General features: G+C 36.4%; 1 pseudogene; it reads left to right on the top strand.

Annotated features, from left to right (window-relative positions):
* Positions 1 to 5,759: 5,759 nt before the first annotated feature.
* Positions 5,760 to 7,520, top strand: LOC140158750 (very long chain fatty acid elongase 6 pseudogene; annotated as a pseudogene).
* Positions 7,521 to 14,306: the final 6,786 nt, after the last annotated feature.

Genomic DNA, 14,306 nt, shown 5'->3' with positions numbered 1-14,306 from the left:
CGCCCAATGGTGAAATCAAGAAAGAACGATAGTATGAGTGAATTACTTACAAAATTTGAAAAGTTTTCCAATATCTATTGAGCCGACAGAACAACTTTGTACAGAGTGTCATTCGTAATGCTATCCGATAGCACTATACCTAATTAAGTAGCAATAAATCATATTGTCAATATTGTCAATTATTAAAGTTCGTAATAGTACTAAAAGATTTTAAATTTTTATCAACTAGCAATTAACATGATTAATCACATTATATAATCGTCAATTAATAGTTGTATAAATTTAATAGTATACATTTTGGTGTTTGAGTTCGAGATTTTAAATTATTAAGATATAACATAATCGCCTCTTGTCATTTACTCAAAGTTTGAATTGATAGATACTTTCCTCTAATCATCTACTACATGTGCATATAAATATTTTCATGATTTTTAGTATTTTCGTCTACTAGTTCAGGGTAGGCCTAGTATATAACATGTCAAATTACATAAAGGAGGGGGGGGGGGGCTCTAAACATAGAATGTATAATAATTATAGAGATAGCACTCAGTGTCCTTTGCCAGGATATGAAATTTTGGACAAACCATTATAACAATGATGAAGTGCAAAATGTCAAAATGTGGGAACTTATTTATTCTCATTTTTGTTTTGTAATTATATGCCTATTCCTTTCCCGTATAGGGCCCATAGCCATATAGCTCACATCCAGAACCATAATAGACTATACATTTGTATTTAATAATGTTTGTTCACACAGCTTTATACTCTCACTAAAGCTTCTTGAGCACATAGGTAAGGGGAGGGGGGGGGGGGGGGTTAAAAAGTGCAGGAAGACACGCCCAATCTCTAGATTCTAACCAAATATACTATTAAAGTAGTCAACATTATCAGATTTGTCGTGTTTGTGGGTGGGTTGAAAAAAGTACGGTAGATGTTTTAAATCGGTTCATGACCTGCAGTGCACAAATCACGTTATTTTTCAGTGTGAGAGGAAAGTAGGGTCAGTTTAGAGTCAAATGGCTGAAAGAGAAACTCTTTTGTACACAATAATTCATCACGCCTCCGGCTATGACGTTTACCCACCCACATTTATGTTGTATGCAAATATCGGATCACTCGATCGGATATACACGTAGGGTCAAAACCGATAAATCGGCAGTATACTTGGAATTGAAAAATCGGCAAAAATAAAGTATCTCTATAACTTATAAGCTACTCCTTTTTATCCATAAATCAAAGGCAGTCCTTCTAAATTTCATTCTAGAAAATATGACGATCAAATCTTGTGAACTTTTATTTTTGCATCAATTTCAATAATGCCCGTGTGTTTTCTATGGGTAACTTACGTTACCATTAGATTGAAAGGAGTACTGCAAGCTCTTTTGTTGACAATGCAAAAACTAATATTATTGTTTTAGCATAAAACAATGCAACTAATGTCGCCTTTTAATTCAAAAAGAAACTTCTGCTAAAGGGGAATTGATTGCCTCAAAAAAGAGTTGAAAAAGAATTGAAAGGAAACTTACAATTAGGATACTTTTCATTGGGCCTATTTTCTGTAATTTTCTCTCCTGAGTACTTATAGTGCATGGTACAGCGTTATAAAGAAAACAATACATGGGTAATCGGGCGCAGTTTTAGTAAGTTAATGGTAACGTATGTTTCTGTCATGTAGGTTACATTTTAACTTCAAAATGCCCGACAAGTATATGTTGGAAATGCGTTAATGAAATAAAGTACACCTGCGGCTATAATTTGCTCAACAGTTTATAGTCACTTTTTGTTTGTTTTAATCTTGCACTTTTAATTCAGACCGTATTTTTAAGAAATGTAACATACGTTACCAAAATTTTTGGTAACGTACATGTATGTTACATTTCTTAAAAATATCTACGGTCTGAATTTTCGAATTTCCTATAGGAGTTCTTTCTCAAATACATAAATCATGTGGACATGAATCATTACTATCATATAATTTGCATGATAAACAGCATGTAAACTAATCATGATTATCACGCTGTATAAATGTCAGTAATTCCATATGGAATTAGTCCCATTTTAATACAAGAAACATTTATGTGTTCTTTTTGCATGAATGCTTGAAAGGGGTGATATTTTATACATCTATTTTAAACAATTCCATTTTCCAAATATATCCGGTCACTTTCCTTTAAAAACAGACATTTAATACTATTCATGGCAGCAAACAATGCGATTTAGTGACGTGAATATAATAGGTTGAGAGCTATTTCGTACACGTAGCAACGTAAATTGGTGTAAAAATAGTCTATGTTCTTGAACTCTTTGCAACCATTGATTTTATTAAATGAAACATGACCATCCGATATTGTGAATCAAATATAGCCATAATACTTCGAACAAAACAAAAGAGTGACAAATAATATATATGTACGTAAAACGGTCATTAATTTTACAGATATAAACTTTTGATTTTACAAAAAGGTAAATTTTATAACATATTTAAAATTACTAGCATATTACTATACAATATACTTTAGTCTGCATGGTATTTGTAATAGCATAGACTCTTATACATTTGTAATTATATTTTATTTGAAAGGCTATTTAATAGGCTATACCCAATTTAATGTGTGTGGAATGCAAAATAAAATATGTGGAAAACAATACAAATGTTACTCGTATTTTCACGGGTACAACAATTATATTATATATTATATTATATTATATTATATTATATTATATTATATTATATTATATTATATTATATTATTGTATAATGTCCATTAATGATTACATCCAAGTTGAACTTCATACATTTTGAGCGGCTACTAAAGTACTAGGCCTGTATTCATTTGATAAATCTCACGATCTATGAAACATTTAATGGTTTAGTCTACGTTTTTTATACAAGGCGTGTGTGGATGTGTATGGGGGATGCAACCTAAAAAATCCAAAACAAAAAATTATAAATCAAATTGCATTTGGAATACTTCTGATAAAATCGGAGGTCAAAGGTCAAATTTTAAACTTTGTCCGAATGGGCTTAAACTTGGTGAGTGGAATCCTTGATATGAGGGGAATGTGGAGGTCAAGGGTCAGAGATCAAATTTTAAACTGTGTCCGATTGACCTTCAACATGACCAAATTGATACGAGAGATCGAGAAAAATACGAGGAGTGTTACAAACTACGTTTGGTTGAAATGCCTAACTTTTTGATACCCTGAAAACCTAGCCTTAAAATTCAATTTTTCGTTCCTTCATGTACATGATGTACCAGTCATTCCTTTCAAGCCCAGTCATTCCTTTCAAGCCCGGTCTCGGTCTTGGACCTGCCTGTCTCGGTCTTCGTCTCGGACTGCCTGGTCTCGGATAAGCCGGTCTCGACTATACAACACTGCGGGCTATCCCTTTCTAGGGGCCCTGGGGCCAGGCCAAAATTTGGAGGCCCCCAATTCACCGTGAGGAAGGCATGTGCACTTTTAAAAGTGGCCAGGTTTTGGTTTAGGTATAGATTGACGGTGTCGGCGGGAGCATTATAATTTAAAGAGGAGATTTAGCTAGGACTATTTTACTTTTTAGCGCAAAATGAAAGTGAAATTTGTATATAACTGGCCAGTGCGCGCAATTTTACCCTATTTTGGCCCAAATAATGGTGTTTAGGGGCTAAAAAGGAAGATGCACAGGGCAAATTTGGGGGCCCCCACTGGCCCAATGGTAAATCCGGCCCTGGGCTCCGTCAGTTTTGATCCGAATCTCGCCAAATTCACACGGTAGATACGAAGAGTGTTCGAAATTAGCCTACATTTGGTTGAAATCGGAGGTCAAAGATCAAATTTGAACTTTGTCCGATTGACCTTAAACTTAAATTTATGACATCTTTCATTGTCTTTGGTTTAAATCGGAGCATTTTTACGATGTTGACTCTCGTGGAGGTCATAATCTGACCTTTGACCTTTTTGTTAATAACTCAAGAACCGTATGGTATGTCACAGGTAGGTATACTTTTTGAAATCTGACCCCATGTAACCTTTGACCCCATGCTAGAATCCCCCAATGATTGATTTAGTTGGCCACCCAGATGTTATTGCCCATAAAAACACCTATAGGTCAACCTTTTATAACTTGGCATGTCACTTGTTTCCAAAATATGGGAGTTGGCCGATTTATTACGTCACTTCGATGGCGAATTGCTAGGGTAGACCTATTATTCGGATTAACTATCATAGCAATGTGGTAAAACGAATTTTGAAATACCGCGCTGCTGGTACGTTCACGCGGTACCTCTGCATTGAACCATATCAAGCTGATCACTCGCACCTGTAAGATTAGTTAATTTGAAAGGAGCGGTATTGTATTCAATCTATGATTGCTGAGATACACAGGTGATGAGTACAACCTGCTTGTAGTGCAGCGCGATACATTCAAAAATTGTTTTACCCCATTGCTATAGTAGTTAGTCCGATTTATTACGTCACTTCGATGGCGAATAGCTATAGGTCTATTATTGGTAGTTAATCCTGTTATTTCATCACTTCTACATAACGAATAATGTCTCAGGCAAAAAAAAAAAAAAAAAAAAAAAAAAAAAAGCGTTTTGGAATTAGTTTAACACATGAACCTGCATTGGGCTTTTCCAGAAAATAGATGCACACCCCCTATAGAGGAGTTCGGATTTCCGGACTTTTTGTCCAATCGTGACTGTTGGAAATCCAGACCTTAAGTGTCCAAAGGTAAAAAAATCCGGCAGAAAAATAGTTCGAAATCAGAAACCCTCAATTTGCGAGTTCATTTTGGACATTTCCGTGATTTTCCCTTCATTTAATTGGATTTCCAAGCTTTTTCAAGTGACATTGGCAACTGGAATTCCAGTCATTTTCAGAAAGCAGACTTGGAAATCCGGACATTTCTTTGATTGCAACTTTACTCCTCTATAGGGGGTGTAGTGTGCACTTATTTTCTGCAATAGCCCATTGGTGGATAGTGATCGGGATAGTGACGTGTGTATCTTCTATGGTGTCATCTACATTTGTGGGTTGGTCAAGTTTCACCACTCACTGTGCATGCTGGGTACTGTAGTGCACTTTAAATGACTTTAATATAATTTCTTCAGCAGCATGCCATGAACCTTCGCCCCAATGTCAACTGTCTTATTTTATCAATTTAGATGCAACGGAACAACTGATAGGTCACGAACTCACAATGAATTAGGGCGCGGCGTGGATGCGCACTGCAGATTTTGTTGTTTAATAGTTGATTTCCCGGGGGGGCACTCAACACAAATGACCATACGGGTATGCTCCCCCGGAAAGACCCCCCTTTTTGGGTTTCGCAGCTCCGAAAGACCCCCTATATTTGACCAAAATAAAGCTCCGAAAGACCCTTGATTTTGATAATTTCAGCTTTAAAAGACCCAAAAATTGCTCATTGCTCATATTTCTTGTTTTTTCAGGCGATTTTCAACAAAAAGCCAAGAAAGACCCTTGATTTTGACTTTTCGCAGCTCCAAAAGACCCCATTTTACTTGTTCACAGCCCGGTTCGCAGCTCCGAAAGACCCCCTTCTACCGGTACGCCGTCAGCTCCCAAAGACCCACCACCTCAAAATTCCGGGGAGCATACCCACCAAAAATTTTTGATGTGCCCCCCGGGGTTGATTTGTTTAATTTACAAGCGATTTTAAACAATATTTTGTGAAACAAACCAAAATCTTCAAGGATTCGCTTCAATAACACCACCTAAATACAATTCCACTTTTGCTTTGAATACTGACACATCTGGATTCATGATCTGATGATTACAAGCTATAATAGATTTGACCTGAGCTGTGTACCATGCTTGGTCGAATTCATCAACCGTTGGCGTGTAGCATGTTTAGGTGCGCTTTCTGCAGAGATAGGCAACGAATTGAGGAAATATCACTTAAAGTCAAGTGAAAGCTCAGCGGAAGTTGTTATAAAGGTTCACACTACAACCTAAGGTCTATGCTACAACGACTCCTACTTCCCACCTGGAAGTACATGCAGCAAACATAGCTGAACTATAACTGCTGAAGCAGTTTTAGTGAACTTTGTGTGGGAGGCTGTTGACTAGAATACCTTCCATTACTACTTCAGCCGTGTTTTTTTAGTGCCGGTGTACTCGTGTTTTTAACAGGTAAAAAAATCTGTCTCCTGTATCCTGCAACTTCGTCTTTAAATATGGCTGACGTTATTCTACCAAACTTTACCAGCATTCCAGCTGATTTTCCGTGGTTTTACAACTTTGATTTTGAAATAAACTTTGATCATGTCGCAAAACTCGGCTGGTTCCAGAAGTATTGGACAAGCGCATTTCTTTTCAGTGCAATTTACTTGGTGCTTATATTTGGTGGGCAACGACTCATGCAAAACCGTCCACGTTTTGAGCTTTATTGGCCTCTAACTCTGTGGTCGTTGTCTTTAGCCATTTACAGCTGGTACTGTGTCTTCAGAGCGTGGGGTGAATTCCTTTACGTGTTACGTAATTATGGATGGCATTCAACTGCTTGTGATCCCATTTGCTTCGTCTCTGTGGCTGGATTCTGGGCATGGGTGTTCATGCTTAGCAAGCTCGTTGAACTTGGAGATACTGCTTTCATTGTACTTCGTAAACAGAAGTTGATCTTTCTTCATTGGTACCACCACATCACTGTGCTTTTATACGCTTGGTATAGTTACGGACAGTGTGTAGCACCGGGAAGATACTTCGTTTTTGTCAATTGCAATGTACATGCTGTTATGTACACTTACTATGCGGCTAAAGCTTCCAAACTTTTTCGCATACCTAGAGCTGTTAACATATTCATCACGTCTTTCCAGACTACGCAAATGTTTGTTGGAATCATGGTAAATGTGTACGCTCTTCATGTGTTAAATTCAGGTGGGGATTGCGCGACTAATTACAAGAACATCCAAGTGTCTTTCTTGATGTACTTCAGTTATTTTGTACTGTTCCTCCATTTCTTTTACCAAGCATATTTCGTGAAGAGAACAGACAAGGTTGCTGACAAGAAGATTGCAGCCAATGGACATGCCGGCGTCGCAAATGGGAATAATTGAGCTGAACGGGGAAGCAAAGAAAAAGCGATAGACTGACTTTGGCAGCTCGGTCACAATATGTACGCTACCATTTTGTGTTTGTGCCCTGGCTGGGTTAGCAACTTTAGTTCAGCCTTGAACTACTCAGTCATATGGATGACTTATTGCTTGGAATGTCGGACCATCGAACAGTGATTTGTTCTAAAGTGTGTTCAGAAGTAGCAATGACCTGACCTACAAAAAGCATAGCCCATCCCAACCTCCAAAAGCCATGCAGCATATTGCATATTGGCTGCACCATAGACCCTGGAAATTTTCAGGGTCTATGGCTGCACATGGGTACCATGATTTTTGCCAGAAGCTTACTTTTTGACAGGGGGGGTGGAAACTATTGTGAAGTATGTATAGTGAGGCCAGAAAACGGTTTTGGCACCAATGCGCGATTTTGCCACATTGATGTGAAACTGGTGAAATATGGTGCAAAATTAGAATAAAAAAAATGAGAATAATTTGATCAAAAACCCACATGTATAATCATGCGTCAACATAGGGGGATTGTATAGACTATCCCCCTATCAAATTAAATAAATCCCCACCCCCACATCTAGGTCCGGCATCTAGGCCTATGGTTTTTGCTTTGTATTCACTGCAATCGTTTCAATTGGAATCTCAGGCATGCACAATCAAAAATGCATGTGTTGTGCTGTAGGCCTACAGTGCATAAGTTTATACAAACGAATCAAATGTATTATAATTTCAAAATACTTCATTAACATTTTAATCAATGATCTATTGGGCCCGGGATTGGGCCATCTCAGTCGCTTCATTTCTTAACTTTTGGTAAATCTAGCTTGTAATTTGAAAAATCTGACAACTTGATTCTTGTAAATGATCTTGTTTGTCTCGGTAATGACAATTACTTGACTGGAAAATTGTGTAACATTATTATTATTTATTATTGTTTAAAGGGATGAAATCAAAACTCGACCAGCGGTCGACCGCCGGTTCCGTCTGGTTCCTATTGTTCTAAACAATGGAATGCGGTTCAACCGCCGGTAACAGCCGGTCAACCGGTGGTCAAGTTTTGATTTCATCCCAAGGTGAATCTAGGTGCATGGTATATGGTATTATGGTATTAAACTGCAATAATTTGTCTTTATTTTATATTTTCTATATTATGTAGAAACATGATTATGAAGAACCGAAAAAGGTTTTTGGAAAGGTCAGAAAGAACCATTTTGGAATAATTTTTTCTAATATAGGCATGATAGGGGTTCTAAACAGGAAACCTCTCCCAGGTTCTGATGACACACAATCACATGATGCTGAAATATCACTTCGTTTCAGTTGATTTTGGGTCTTTGTAGCACCGGTCCACTGGAATATGGCGCCACATTTGAGTAGTGATGCTGAAGTAAGATTGACATATGATGAAGTGAATGAATGAAGTCTATGATTTTCAGCTGAATTAGTACTTGAATTGCGTGATACAATGAATGTACACAACATGAAGATTTTCTGCTGGATTTAGAAATTATGAAGTAGACCTACAATATCATACATATCCCAGCCTGCAATATCTCACCATGTTCGTTAATTGTTTATATAATTTGGAAGGTTCAAGATAATTGTATTCTTCAAGCTAATTTCCATCCTAAGACCTAGAAAGATACTTACGTATTTATTTATTTTATTGCAATACTAGTAATCTGCTTTTAATACCAATTTTAAATCAAATGATCAGCAAATTCAGAAAACATATTTTTGCAGACCTTGTGACGTAAAGCTTCTATGCATTGTAACAGGACATGTGCTCAGTGGTGGCACTAGTGGGGGGGGGTAGGCAAGAAAAGATTTGCCCCCCCCCCATAGCGACGCCACTGGCTGTGCTGTTGTGTTGAAAACGTTGGGTGAATTGTATATACGTTTGTGAAACAAACATATATAAATGGTAATAAAAATATGTTTTGGGTATACATGAACCGTATGATTCTTGTACATTTTTTCCTGTACATTTAGTTGTGTATTATTGTTATAACTATAAATATAACAATTGTTTTGATGTCTCTAGCTGTTATTTACAGTGCTTATAGTTTGATCAGCTCTTAATAGGCGGGAAATGTTAGGCTTTTACCATGCATGCACTGCGCCTAAAATTAAATTAAATTAATAATTTGTGATGCTTCTAGCGAGATGTCACAAGACAATTCTCAAAATAAAATATTTTGATATTAATTCGCGAGTGTATAAGGCCCACCGAGCTGATCAAAGTCAGAGCTCAAAGTATATAACTAACTTGAATGGTAAGCGACACCTATACGTATAGGGTCATTCAAAAAGTTCTGCCTCCAGCCTGCCTCATCAAATAGTATTTTCTTGTGAGCAAATTTTGTTTTAATATTGGTAGGCGAAGTAAAATGAAATGAAATCACTCAAATCAGGATCCAGTGCTACAGAAATGGGGAAAATATTAGCATGTGCATAGGCCTACACTACAGATAAGTAGACCAAAATGAAGTGACCGTAAAATACCATTTGGTCTCTTGAAGCTGGTATAAAGTTGCTTTTTAGGAAATAAAATAAAAGAGCAGATAAGAACTGTAATCAATTTCAAAGTTTTTCTTTAATTAAAATGTCTAAGACAAAATATGCCGATCTTGTTTGTATAGAATTTGGCTAAATTGGAAGCATACACGACACTAATTCCAGGGATATGAGACAACTGGTAATTCAACGACAAGGCATATCCCTGGACAAGGTAACTAATTTAGAAATAAAAAAGTTAAAAAGTTTTTATAAACGTCTTTCTGAGCTGGGACAGAACCAAGTAATTACACTTTACAGATGGTCCTCAAATATAGAGTATCATGCTCTGGCATATCAGTAAAAATTGGATGCTGGTATTTTGAAGATAAAATGCATTTTTATTGCTGGTCATCTTGCTGTATGGTTGCACATTTTGAAATTATTTTAGCGATAATCTGCTAACATATATGAAGAGCTTTGTTGTAATTACATCCACTTGAGCAAAAAAAATCATCAAAAAAGTACTGATATATGGGGGTTTGCAACGAAAGCAGTTTTTGGCGGGATGCTTGGGCAGGATGAGCATCCTGCCCAAAACTTTTGTTGAAAACCCCCTTATATCTGTAATTTTTAAATGATTTTTTGATGTGTTCTCAAAATTGCTCAAGTGGATGTAAGGGGTTTTGCAACACGAAAGCTCTTCATATAATTTAAAAATCATCGAGCTAATCTCGTAGGAGGGATACACGTCACGCATATTTTCACGTAAATGTTGGAAGTTCTGAGGTAAAAGTCTGGAAACGGTATTGATCATGTTATTACATTTGCCCTCATTTGTAGGGGACATTCCCATGTATGCTGCATTTGAAGTAGCTATACGGTTACTATACGGTATACCCATTAAAGGAAAGGTAAAACTTACTGAATTACCCTCACAATTCACATATGACTGGTGTTCCATGGCGCGCTGATAGCAGATGATAAATAAATTGAAAAATGGTAAATGATAATCATCGTTCGCAGCATTCGTTCAATAGGTGATTTCCTGGGCCCGTAATTTAGTTGTTATCTGTGTAATTATTTTTGCAGTTTCAGGAAATTTAGTATTACTTGAATTGACACCTAAAGGTCGTGTACACTGTTAAAAAGTAAAAAAACCTATTAAACATGTTAAATAACGGTGAACTGAACCGCGATTGTTTAAAAATAATTCAAAATTAAACAGGTTGTTTAAAACATGTTTAAATATAAGCAACTGCTTGTTCAGTTCACCTAAGTTAACAATGGCCCAAACATAGGCCTATATCAAGTTTATACACTTTTATCTAATTACCTGATTATTTGACGAGGCTTTATAATATCCACCTCATATAAATCTAATAACTCATAAGAGCTAATCTTATTAATAGGCAACAATCAGGGGTAGCGCGAGCACAAAATAATCAAGGGGTCCAATTTAATTTTTCTGGACCCTTTGGTACCTGCAAAACCAACATTTAAGGGGTCCGATGAGAATTTAAGGAGTCCATCTGTCCGAAATTCTAAACTTCAGAACTTGTCAAATATTCCAGTGAAATTATTAGTGTTGTTGGCCTATGGTGATTCAAAAGATTTACTGATCTTTTTATTTTTTTATTTTTAATTGATGATTTATGCCTCCGTGCATCGTGAAATTAAGGAGTCCATACAGTTTTTTATCGGACCCTTTGGTCACTTTCAACTTGAGATTTAAGGAGTCCAAAATGGGCAAAATCAAAAAATAAGGAGTCCCTGGACGCGCAAACTCCTTAATGCGACCCCTGGCAACAATATCTAGATATGGACGGAATAAACCCCGAACTTAAATATAGTGCACCAAATTTAAAATGGGGGAGGGGACACCATGCATGTTACCTTGAAACTTAATTCTACTTCAAAACCACAGAAAATGGTACTTTAACCAGACACTTTTTACATATGGAATCGAATATACGGTAGTTCATTTATTCATTTTATTAATCATATAATTATACATCATAAGGTAAATATCATCATCGTCATTATGTACTACATTAATCACAAACACATTGGTTACAGATAAATACCATTTTGTTATAATATTATATACTAGCGGGATACCCGCGCTTCGCGCGGGTCCCCGCTAGATGAGTAAATGGGAGCGATCACTAAAACAGGAGGAATTACTGAAAAGGTAGAATCATTGAAAGGTAAATTTTATTTTTCTAAACCTGTCCCTTCTTGCATTTCCATTTTCTTTTCAGTTTCTTCTGCACGGGCCTAGTTTGTTTCCATTAAAACAATGCTCTTTAGCTTGTGATTTTCCGTTTCCATGTTATTTATCTATCTAGGCCTAACCCCATTCCCATTATTTTCTAAATCTATCCTTTCTTATACGTTTCCCTTTATAGCTTCATTTATATTAGCTGCTTAGCTTGTGTTATTTATTTTTCTTATTTTTCCTGATTAGTTTCTAATTTTAACTTCTTTTTCCCCTTAATTTTGCTGATTAGTTTCTTTCTTTCCCTCTTTAGTTTGCTCCCGTTTCATTTAGTTACTGTAACCATAACCCGTATAATAGGCCTACCCGTACCTTTTTTGTCTTCTTCTTAATTAAAAAAAAAATTCATTTAGCTCCTTTCTTTCTCTTCAGTTTCTTTTGCATAGGTCTATTTTGTTCCCATGCTGCTTAGCTTGTGATTTCCGTTTCCATGTTATTCATTTATTGAGCCCCGTTCCCATGCATTATTTTATAAATCTACCATTTCTTACATTTCTCCTTTTAGTTTTGGCTTTTTTCTACATTTTATTCCCTTTTTCATATTTCCTGCTTAGCTTGTGATTTCCCGTTTGAATTTTATCTATTTAATTCTGTTCTCATTATTTTAGTTTTTTTTACATGAGTTAGTTCGTTAGTTAGTTAGTTAGCTTACGCCTGCAGGAATGAACGTTGATTTTCCCGCTTTCCGTCGTTAGGCCCTTCGCGTTTTTTGTGCTTTTCCGTTCGCGTTTTTTGTGCTTTCCCGCTCGCGTTTTAATCATGGCTATGAAAAAGGCCTATGGCTGTAAAACTAAATAAAAAAACCCTTTAAAAGGGTTAAGCAGCGTCAAAGGAAATCTTTGAAATTTTGGAATCTGTGATGAATTTTTTTGTAAGGGGAGGGGGGTAGATGTTTTACTGTTGTATTTTATTACTTTTAAACAATTTTGGAACTCAACATGTCCGATGTTTAGGATCTTTTAAAATACTGTCATATGATCATTCTTTGTGTTTATGTGTTAACTTCATGTTTGCTTTGGTGTTTAGATGTCTTTTACACTGACTTAGTGTGAATTGGACAGGCCTAAATAAACACTTTTCAGTGTTAAAAGTGTTACAAAAACTCTAAACACTTTGATAAAGTGTATGCTCAACGAAATGTTTGGCATTTAATAGGTTTGTGTTTTATGCACACTGTTTGAAGTGGAAGCAAAGGAGTTAAGCTATATACTGTGAGAACACTTTGGAGTAAAGCACTTGAACACAGAAATTGTACTTCGTGTAAGTTTATTTGGTGGAAAAATATAACGTTCAGATGTACATATAATTATAGAAATATTAGTTACTGGCAAATTTGTTCCACTTTTGCACGCATGTTATGTGGCCGTTTCTTTCTTTCGTTCGTTCGTTCGTTCTTACTTTTAAATTTGTTTCTGTTTCATCAAGTAGGCCTAGTCTATAGCAACATTGAGTTTCAAGAAGGTTGAGTTACATAGGCGTAAATTCCGGTGGTGGGTGAGGGAAATGGTAATTTTGGCAATTGGTATCGCTTTTACCAGCCCAATAACTCATGTTTGCATATTAGAATTTGACCAAAACACAAATCCATTTTGCGTATTTTGGTAGGCCATACCTTCTTTTTACTTCTTTCTTTCCATTTCTCACTTCCCCTTCCTTCCTTTCTTTCTTTCTTTCTTGCTTTCTTTCTTTCTTTCGTTCGTTGTTTTCTTTGATCTCTTTTCGACACATACTTCCGTCCTCGCTTTCTTTCATTCCTACCCTTTCCCACCATTTATTTATTTATTTCTCTTCAGGGCTGATTGTCATTAAACCTTTCTTTCCCTTCATCTCTTTCTTTCTTGATTTCCTTCGTTCTCAGTCCTTCTATCTCTCTTTACTTTTGCTCACATCGTTTCTTTACTTCTTTATCATTTTCCCTCTCTGTGTCTTTTTCCTTCTATCTATATCTCTAACGTTAGTTTTTTCTTTCCCTTTCTCCTACTCTTGTCTTTCTTCCTCTCTAGACCTACTTAAATTATTGTCAAACGCATCAAAACTCAAAATTTATTTTCAAATTACAAATTTACATACCTTTAAATCAATTGCGTGTAGCGTGATATGGACAGGCATGTGCCTCCGATCGATCTGAAAATGTAGAAAATTCCACAGGAAAATTGCCGAAAAACTGCGGCCATCAAGCCCCCCAATGGTCGGTGACCCCTCAATATGATGACATAACTGCTTAAAATCTTCTAACGGTAATAGAATTTACTGTTGCAATTTTCGTACCGTCTCTGCCATTTTACGTCTTGAGGTTGACGCGATGACGCGTGCTCGCTGGGTTGCTATGCGTGTGTGCGTATTAATATGTGCGTAGGCCTATAGCAACGAAGCGTAAGACGGGCCCATTGGTTGATCCACCAAATAAATCCAAATAATTATTTGTTTTTATTAATTTATCTATCTATCTATAGGTATTTACCAAT

The sequence above is a fragment of the Amphiura filiformis genome, chromosome 8 (genome assembly GCF_039555335.1).
Source record: "Amphiura filiformis chromosome 8, Afil_fr2py, whole genome shotgun sequence".
NCBI lineage: Eukaryota > Metazoa > Echinodermata > Ophiuroidea > Amphilepidida > Amphiuridae > Amphiura > Amphiura filiformis.
This window is presented reverse-complemented; position numbering and strand designations above follow the sequence as displayed.